The sequence below is a fragment of the Clarias gariepinus genome, chromosome 15 (assembly GCF_024256425.1).
Source record: "Clarias gariepinus isolate MV-2021 ecotype Netherlands chromosome 15, CGAR_prim_01v2, whole genome shotgun sequence".
NCBI lineage: Eukaryota > Metazoa > Chordata > Actinopteri > Siluriformes > Clariidae > Clarias > Clarias gariepinus.
Window position 1 is genome coordinate 19,675,539 of NC_071114.1, and position 9,743 is coordinate 19,685,281.

Below are 9,743 nucleotides of genomic sequence, written 5' to 3' on the forward strand. Positions count from 1 at the left end.
AACCTATTCTGGTGATATACCGTACAGAGGGGAAAAATGCTAATAGACCCGGCACTTGACTGTATGTAGGCCCAAACTCCAAACAACAATGTATAAATATAACATCACAAAACATCCACGTGCTGTTCCCCCTTGCTGTTAACATGCACTTGAACAAGAACAGTAAATAGGATGCAGCATTTAGTTTGTATTGTACTGCAAAAGTCAGCATGTTTATTAAGTGAATATTCACCTTGCTGGCACAGTGGCATAAAGGTTAACAGTGTGGCTTTGTACCTCCAGGGTCCAGGGTTTGATGTCTGCTTGGGTCTGTGTCTGTGTGCCTGGAGTTTGCATGTTTTCCCCATTCGTGGCTTTCCTCTGGGTACTCTAATTCCCTTCTACAGTATAGTCCAAAGAAATGTATGCTAATTGCCATTGCCAAGTTGTCTGTAGTGTTTGTGTGTGTGTGCCCTGTGATGGACTGGCACCTTTAATGTTGCCTCGTCCAGGAAGTCTCCAAAGATAGGCTTTAGGCCTACCATGACCCTGCACAGTATAAGCGATATAGAGAATGACTGATGAATGAATGAATAAATGATTAGCATTGACCACGTGTATAGTAAATCAAAATATTACAAAATTGCAAAGGGTTAAAATATTTAAAACTAATATTTATACACTTATGATAAAAATATCATAATAAAACTATTTTAATTATTGTTGTTTCATACAGTATGTCTTAGTATTTGCATATATTTTTGAAGACACGAATTTAAATGTTATTGATTTGTTAATATAACTTTGCAAACTGACAGTTTTTTAGAGCATATATCTTGTTAATCTTAATCCCATAATCTGACATGTGGAACATAATCAAGATCTTCTAAAGTAATGAGAAATCATTTTCACAAGAGCCCACTTTGCTCGTATGAGTACATCAAATTATCTTCACTACATTTTGTTTTATATTCTTGTAAAATCCTCTCTGGAGAATCCTGGGTTTTACTCTTTTGCCAGACTTCGTCCTGCTTGAAAACATTGAGTTAAATAGTTATGATAATCAGAAATATAAAGAAGACATTATGAGGTTCACAAAATTAGTGTTACGGTTTGAGAAAGTTAACGGACAGCTGAATTTAGAATGCTGCTTATCTAGTTCATTACCATGTGAAGTCCTCTCATCCCCTTATATATATTTGAGGCATTGTTTCAGGTCTCAAAACGCTCAAGAGACTTTAACCTGGTTCAGAGCTACTCACCATCACATGACCTCAGATCATCTGGAAGTCTGCTCTAAGATATGAGCGTTTGAGTCTTTATGGCCTCCAGAGAAAAAATGTGCTTTAACACCTGCTCTGAGCAGCTCCGAATTCATGCTAGAAAAGTATGCTAATTTACAAGAAATCTGTCTTTATTGCTTAAGCACCTTATGTTCTCAGCCCCACGTAGAAAGAGCTTTAGATCAGCCATTACTTTTAGTTCAGAATTCACCATGATCTTTGTATAACTGCAGCATCAGCTTTTACATCATTTTATACTACAATATCACTCTGTATAAATGACTATAGTAAATTATTAAATATTTTTAAGTCTATCTATCTATCTATCTATCTATCTATCTATCTATCTATCTATCTATCTATCTATCTATCTATCTATCTATCTATCCTGCTTAACAGCCAGTGCTAACTCCGGAATGTCCTCAGTTCTGTGCTGTACCCGGTCCAGCTGGCACATGCTGTGCCCGCCATGGCACAAGGGCGGGTGTGTGAGCGCCAATCAGGGCCGACTGCCATCTGGAGCTGAGCGTTCTGTTACCCCCGGACCCGCGGGAGCCGAGCCCTCCGTGCCCCTTCACCCGCGGTGCACACCACAGTGCATGGCACCGGCCGCTGGATCACAGCACTCACCGACGGCTGGAGATCACGCTTCATTTCCGCGTGAAAAAAAACCTGAATACGCATGACTAATGCACGGGTCACTTTGGATGAATGCTGGATATCAAGAAAACACACACAAACACACACACACTAGAGCAGCACATATTGAGTGTATTAATTTTGTCCGTTATTGGTTTGCTGTCACTGTTCATTACAGGAATTAGTTTCTGCTAAAGAATATGTGCACGATCAATCAACCTGTTCTCTAAATATTTAATATCTTTCTCTCTTACACACACACACAGATCTCCTCTCCTGCTGGTGTGCATGTGTGTATGTGTAAAAGTGAGACATACAGTGTAAAGACTTTAATGATGTAGTGTATAGCTCCACACTGTTACCTTATAACAATGTTGACTAACGCACTGTTATTCTGTAATGATTTAAAATGTCATCCTGTTACACTTTAATCAGTGGTGGTTTTAGTGTATATGATGCAAAATCCCTTTGAGCGGGCTGAAAATCTCCTTCAGTTCCCCAAAATATAAAACAACCTCACTTAAAATAAAAACCTAAAAAATGAACCTTGTGATTGGTGGCACAGTCGCATACATGTAGTGGTAAGCAGTGTTGAGTGGCGTTACTTTTTAAAGTAACTAATTACATTACAAAATGACTGTCTTTAAAAGGTAATCAGTTACATTACAGCGTTTCTTTCTGATAAAAGTAACTAGTTAGAGTACTTTTCCATTGCAGAAAGTGAAAACTCCCTTGTGATTCCTCATGCATGTTTTTTTACTCAAGACCTTTATAATTATTCTACCATCATCACTTAGCAAAGTTTGGCCCATAATACGTTAACTATTAATACCCCTATCTCACCTATGCATTTTCGCACGGTGGCCGTAAGTACAGTTCAGCATGATTCACTGCGAGTTGTGGTGCTGTGATTATTTTCCATCTTTCCACGTGTCGGTCCTCGCATAGTCAAACCGCATAGGTGAGATAGGGGTATAACAGCAGGAATAACAGAGGGGGGGCTATCGGGGGCAGGGCTTGTGAGACACACACACACACACACACCACTGGATTGGGAAAGACTGCTCTGTGGCTCACGGATTACATAAATTGCCTAAATAACGGATTACATTTTTGAAAAAATAACTAAATAACTGAGTATTTAAATGGCGGACCTAATGCGTTAGATTACTTGATTACTCAGCAAAAAAGTCATCCTAGTACTCTAACACGTTACACCCAACACTAGTGGTAAGCACTGTGATGTTGCACCTCCAGGGTACAATTCCTGCCTCAGTTACACTATTACACTGCAATGACATGGAACTCCTTTCTGTTACACCGTAATAACATACAATAAAACACCACACTATAACACTGTAATAACTCACATCTCTACATGTTAAATGAACATAGATTAACTCCATACTGTTACACAGTGATCACAGCTTCATGGTGTACCATTTTTTTTAATCTCCTGAACATTCCAGCACGTCCCAAAGCCATTCAATGGTGCTAAGGTCAATTCAAGTGTAAAAATGATTCATTATGCTCTCAGAAGCACTCTTTCACAAATTGAGCTTAAAGAATCTTGGCCTTTTTGTCCTGGAATATACAGTAATTGTGCCATTAGGAAAGAAAAATCCATAAATGTGACACCCTGGTCTTTCAGTATGTTCAGGTCAGCAGCTGACTTCATTTTATTGCCACATAATAAATGCTGAGACCTGACCCACTGAAGCTACCCTAAATACCATGTATGGCTTCAGGTATGATCAATGCATGCCTTTCATGACCTCTCCTTCTTAATTTGGACTCTTCAGATCACATTAACTTTTTCCATGACCCTATATATATATATATATATATATATATATATATATATATATATATTTAAAATAGGTATCAGTAGTAAAGAGACTCAAAAGTAACACTGTGTGTGTCTGTGCATGTGTGTGGGTTTGCCTAAGTGCTGTTGGAGAGTATAAGTGGACAGAAGAGGACGACCCTTAACAATGAGACAAAGTGAACCAATTATTATTACCTATTCCCTCACACACACACACACACACACACACACACACACACACACACACACACACACACACACACACACACACACAACCACGGCATACTCTCTAACCTGCTCACTCCACCTGTCACATCATAAATAATTCAGTAATCCATTGAGTGCACTTCATCTCTCTCTCACACACACACTTCCTATGTCACAATAGCTCTACCATTTCTGTCTCTTTTTTTATATCTCAACATTTTTTCGCTCTATCTTTTACTCTTCCTCTCACACTCTCTTTTTTCTATCGTTCCCTCTCTTTCTGTCTGTCACTACCTAGTGCTCTCTCTCTCTCCCACAAAACTACAAACAAGCACACACACACACACACACACACACAAAATGCCTTTTCTTTACTCCGCTCTCCATCACTCACTCTCGTCCTTCTCATTTTCCACTTCAGTCCGCTGCTTGTCTTTTGTGCGTCTCGAGTGTCCATCACCTTCTTGAATCCTGATAGCTCCCCACTTCTCTCACAGCTGACTGGTCAGAACAGCTGTCAATCAAGCTAATAATGATGTGCAGAACAAAAGTTATAATCATATTTAAATGTATTCATATTAACAGGGAGTAACACTAAAGTGCTCTTTCTGACAGATTTCAAGTGATCCAATTAACCACAGCATCACATCTCTCCCTATTCCCATACACTGTGTATACACATGCTGTACACATTTCAATTCTGACCTGTTTAGAAATTTCAAGCTGTTATTTTGTCATAATTAAATCATTCTATTGGTCAGGTTATCTCCTTCTACTTCTCCGAATTGATTTTTCTTTCTTTCGTTTTATCAGACTGTATTTTATTTAATCATTTATTTATTTTAGGCAATTAGATCATTCTTTTACTTCCTTTTAAACCAAGCGGATGAACCCAATTTTGAACCTAATCTCTTTTATTCTTTGAGTTTTCCGCTTGAAAAGCAGCTTAACTCAAGGATTTTAAAAGAAAGAAAAAGAAAAAAAAAACCTCTCAGATGGAGAAACTGCTGGACTCGGTTCAGACCCACTCAAGCTCCGGTGCCACTCAGAGACTAAATGACAGGCTTGAGGCTTTTCTTTCTGATTTTAATTGCTCTTCTAAAAGGGTCTAATAAAGAGGATGGAAAGAGAGGAAAGGAAACAAACTCTGTGTGTTCTTTCTATTAAAAAATAGTTATGAAAGTGATAGATTTATTTATATAACATATTAGTCACATGAAAACCATAATGTAATATAGATGGTAATCACTCATCTGTTTGTTTTTTGTCATGTAATTTCTAAATAAGGAAAAAAAAATAACACACAGAGCTGGCTGAATGTAGGCAGGAAGCATGTGTGTTAGGGCTCAGGTGAGTGTGAGTGTAAGAAAATAGAAAACAGAGTCAGAGGTAACACTAATAAATAAATAATAATAAATACATTGCAAAGTAAAGAGATTTATTATCTACATGCTGGCTTATTAATAGAGTGTATGATGTTGTAACAGGGTTCTGTTGTCTGTGAGGAGGATGAACACAGATCTTTCTGTGTTTCCCAGTGAAAGGCTGATGTGGTAAACAGTACTAATGGAATGCTGGGCTTCTTTCCACAGCTGCTGAGTGAATAATTACTGTTTATTCTGTATTTCAAACTCCGATGATAATTAACATGAACATTATAGTAATTACACTCACGGCACAGCGAATGATCATTGAGCTTTATTATTTGCTATTTGATTCACCTGCATTTACGTTTATTCAGTTAAGTTAGAAATTTGTTTAAAAAAAAGGAAAAACTTGCTCAGACCAAACTTTATTATTATAATAATTATAATAATAATTATTATTAATATTGTAAATATTTTATTATTATACATATTTTCTATTATTATTATTATTATTATTATTATTATCTCCCAATGTTGCTTCTTTTGTAAGTTTTCGGTTCTTCAAAATCGACTTGAGCCAGTAATTTACCTTCGCTAAGATGCAGTCATGTAATTCTATTTTCCTGACTTTGACTTGACTTTTGCCCAGTAACAGCGTCCTGCTCCATCCTAACACACACGGTCGGATGAGCGCTTAGTTAACTAAACCTCGAGAAAAACCCAGAAGTGTTTAACAGTTAAGCAGTAGTGGCACTTCTGTACTCTGTACGTTAAGGAATATAAAACCTGCCGAGTCGCTAATGTCATCTATGAGTGTTATACCGGTTAAGTTGTTTGTATGAAAACCGAATTGAGTAAATAACTGGTTAATTTAAAACATCACTCCAAACATGTAGTCATCCTAAGAAAGACAAGTCAAATCCTTAAAAATATCAAACACTTTTGAATATGAAATAATACAAAGCTTTAACCAATCATTAGAATTCCAGAACTAGTCATTTACACACTCCGGTGGTGTAAAGCCTTATTCATGTCTTTAATTTTTATCATAATTAGATATTCTGTGAAATGTATCTATCTTTGTTGTTACAAGACGTCTCTTGTTCTCTTTAACCAGACGACGGTTGGCCTTTTGGAGCTACGGAAGGAGCCTGAACAAGCTGTTGAAGTTGTAATAGTCAATCAATCAATCAATCAATCATTTAATTAATAATTTAATTAATCAATCAATAAATGGACACCTGTGAAGCCATCCAAACAATTTCTATTGGACTTGAAGAGACCTGCTTCTCTTGGATTCCCTCTTTTTTTGTGTCTGACAAGTTGGAAAAAATATTTTATTGATCATTAAATCAAGTTTCAGAAAAAAATGTTAAAAGTTGAAAAAAAGATTTTTTAAGTTTAGTTGTTACTAAAGTTTTAAGTTACTAGTTGTTACGTTTTTTTCCCACTTTATTTATTGTTTTTTTATTAGTCAATGTTACTAGTAAATAAAAAGTTTAAAGTGAGCGAGAGCACCATGGCCCCTGAGACTGGTCGAGAGACACTGTATCTCTGACATGGAGTTACTGTAGGTGTGTGCCAGTGGACGGACTCCATGGAGGAGGTGCTGCTTCAGTAGCAGTGCTACTCCTGTATCCCGAATGAACTAAGTGGTGGAGGTGTTTTTGACTAGGATAAACCTCGTACACTGACAAAGAGTGTAATATATGTAGGAGGATTGGCGGTCCAAGTAAACAGAGGACACTGTTTTTGCCGTCACGGAGTGGCTGAGGTGTTTTGAGTGCCGGAACATCAGACATAAAAGGCTGAGCTGTCCACACAGATTTGACCTCATTGACCCCCAAAGCAGCAGCACATACCAGTGAGAGCTCATGAAGGTCAGTCCCGAACACGCCGGCCCTACAGGGACACAATCCACACCCGGTGCTCATATGAATACTGACATCACTGTAAACAGTGTGAGTGAAAAACCCGACATCTGTGCAGAATTCAGCACTGACAGCAACCTCGCCCATAATGATGTCTGCACCGTAGAGGTACAGGAGTCAGAGATCTGCTCTCCACCACCGACATCTAAAGAGAGCACTGAAACAAAAAAAGGAGACGTCCACCACAGGACCGATCACAAAACAAAAAACCCGAGGTGAAACTCTGAGTGCAGCAGCACAGGAAAGTGAAGGAGCAGGATGCAGCAGAGCACACACACAGACGAACCCATAGAACAAATTAACCGATTCGTACAACTGTCCAAAGTACAAAAAAAAAAAAAAAACCTGGTAAAAACGCTACAAAAGAAAATACAAAAAACAACCTAACAAAAAAACAAAAACCGACTGTCACACAGAAAGATGTGAAAACGGACAATAGCTGAGCAAATCATAAACTTTGAACAGGACTTTAAATCAGTGGACTAAAACCAAAACCAAGTAAAAGACTCTCACAAAAAATATGTATGTGAATATGTAAATAACAACACACACATGAAAAGAAATAAAAATGTAAATAAGTTTAACATTGTTAAAATTAAAGTATGTTAAAGTCTCAAATCTCTCTCCCTCGCTCTCATTCTTTCTTTTTTTCTTTGCTTATATACGAATGTATGTATTCATTTTCAGCCACAACTTTCTTACTCTCTTGCCTTTTTACTTTTTGATTCATTCATTCATTCATTTCTTTCTTTTTTTACATCAGTCGCTAGTGTAAAATGTGAAGCAATGTTGTGTGTTTACTTCTGCTAACTAGTCCACACTGCAGAGATAATAAAGTTCAGCTCTTCTAACAGTCAGAAAATAATCCGTTGTAATTAAGCAGGTTTTGAAATGATATTGAAATCAATAAGCGGCACAGAGCTCTGTATCTCACCCTTCATCCGACTCCATCACACACTGATCATGTGTTGCTGATCATTTGGATTTAATTTCCTATCTGAGATGAGCTGCGGACCTCATTCTGAAATCCAGCCGTGTGGAACAATCTGTTTGAGATTCATGCTGCACATGACATTTACACTTTTTAAACTCTGTTTAGACACCTCCTCATAGTTTCATGACAAACTGCATGTCATTTTAACGTAGTGCTAATGTAAAGAACAGAATAGTAGTTATTTAGCTATGACTTTTAGCTACAGTATGACAAGAACAGCACTTCAGTGTCACACTTACTTACCATGAATGTCTAATTTTATGGTGTTAATTTTATCAGCTAGTTTTTTTTTTTTATTTTGCTGAACTTTACCAACCTTAAGCGTTCTGAGACATTTAAATGGAAATAATTCAGCTGAGTGTAAAGCTCTGAGTTGCAGCTAAATCTCTCCTCCCTTTATCATCATGTCTAGCCTTTAATAAAAACTGATGAGAAAGGCAAGTGTGTGTGTGTGTGTGTGTGTGTGTGTGTGTGTGTGTGTGTGTGTGTGTGTGTGTGTGTGTGTGAGAGAGAGAGCCGGGGGGAGAAGAAGTGTGTGTGTGTGTGTGTGTGGATGGTACAGTAGCAGGTTTTCTGCCAAAGTCCCAGAGGCCTCCAGAAGCCCTGCAGTGTGAGAAAGACACCAGGCCTCTGAATAAACGGCTCAAATCTTACTGTGATACAACAAACACGTCATCTCAGACAGACAGACAGACAGACAAACATACAGAGAGAACGACAGACAGACAAAGTGATATACAAACAGACATAGAGGCAGACATAAAGATAGTAAGGCAGATAGACAGACAGATTTATATGTACAGTCAGTTTACAGCATGGAGCAGATGTTTTCATTCAGAATGACTTATAAGAGTACTGTCTTAAAAAAACTATGTTTCCTTGCTCTCTTCATTCTGTCCTTATTTTTTTACGAGCTAAGTCACTGCAGGAACAGACACAATGCTGTCAGTCAAACTGCCCACTGGTCAGGATTCACACAATCCTATATATATACATATATATTTCACACTATATATATATTTAATATATATATATATATATATATATATATATATATATATAATATATATATATATATATATTTATTTATTTATTTATTTATTTATTTTCCGTTGTGTGTGCGTGCATGCGTTGTTGTTGCAAGATTTTGCACTGTGTATAATCTCGTATTGGAGAGTGGAAAGTGTAAATCCTGCAAAAAGAAACAGCCCAAAGGCATGATGAAGGAAAATAACGCCTTTGTCAGCGCTCAGCCTGCAGGTGCACCTCTAAATCTCAGCGATACACACTTCCTGTACAGACGGATAAAACAGGAAGTGAGCTCCATGCTAATGGCCTCTGCTGATAATGCACATCTCACCTGCAGAGTGTTTAGAAATTTAAACGTTAGCATGCTTAGCGTTGGTGCTGAGTGTTGGTGTACAGCTCAAGGGGAACAGCTTAATGTCTTCGAAGAAATTAATGGTATCATATTATTTATCATTATTAAAGAAATTTTATAAATGTGCAAAGCAA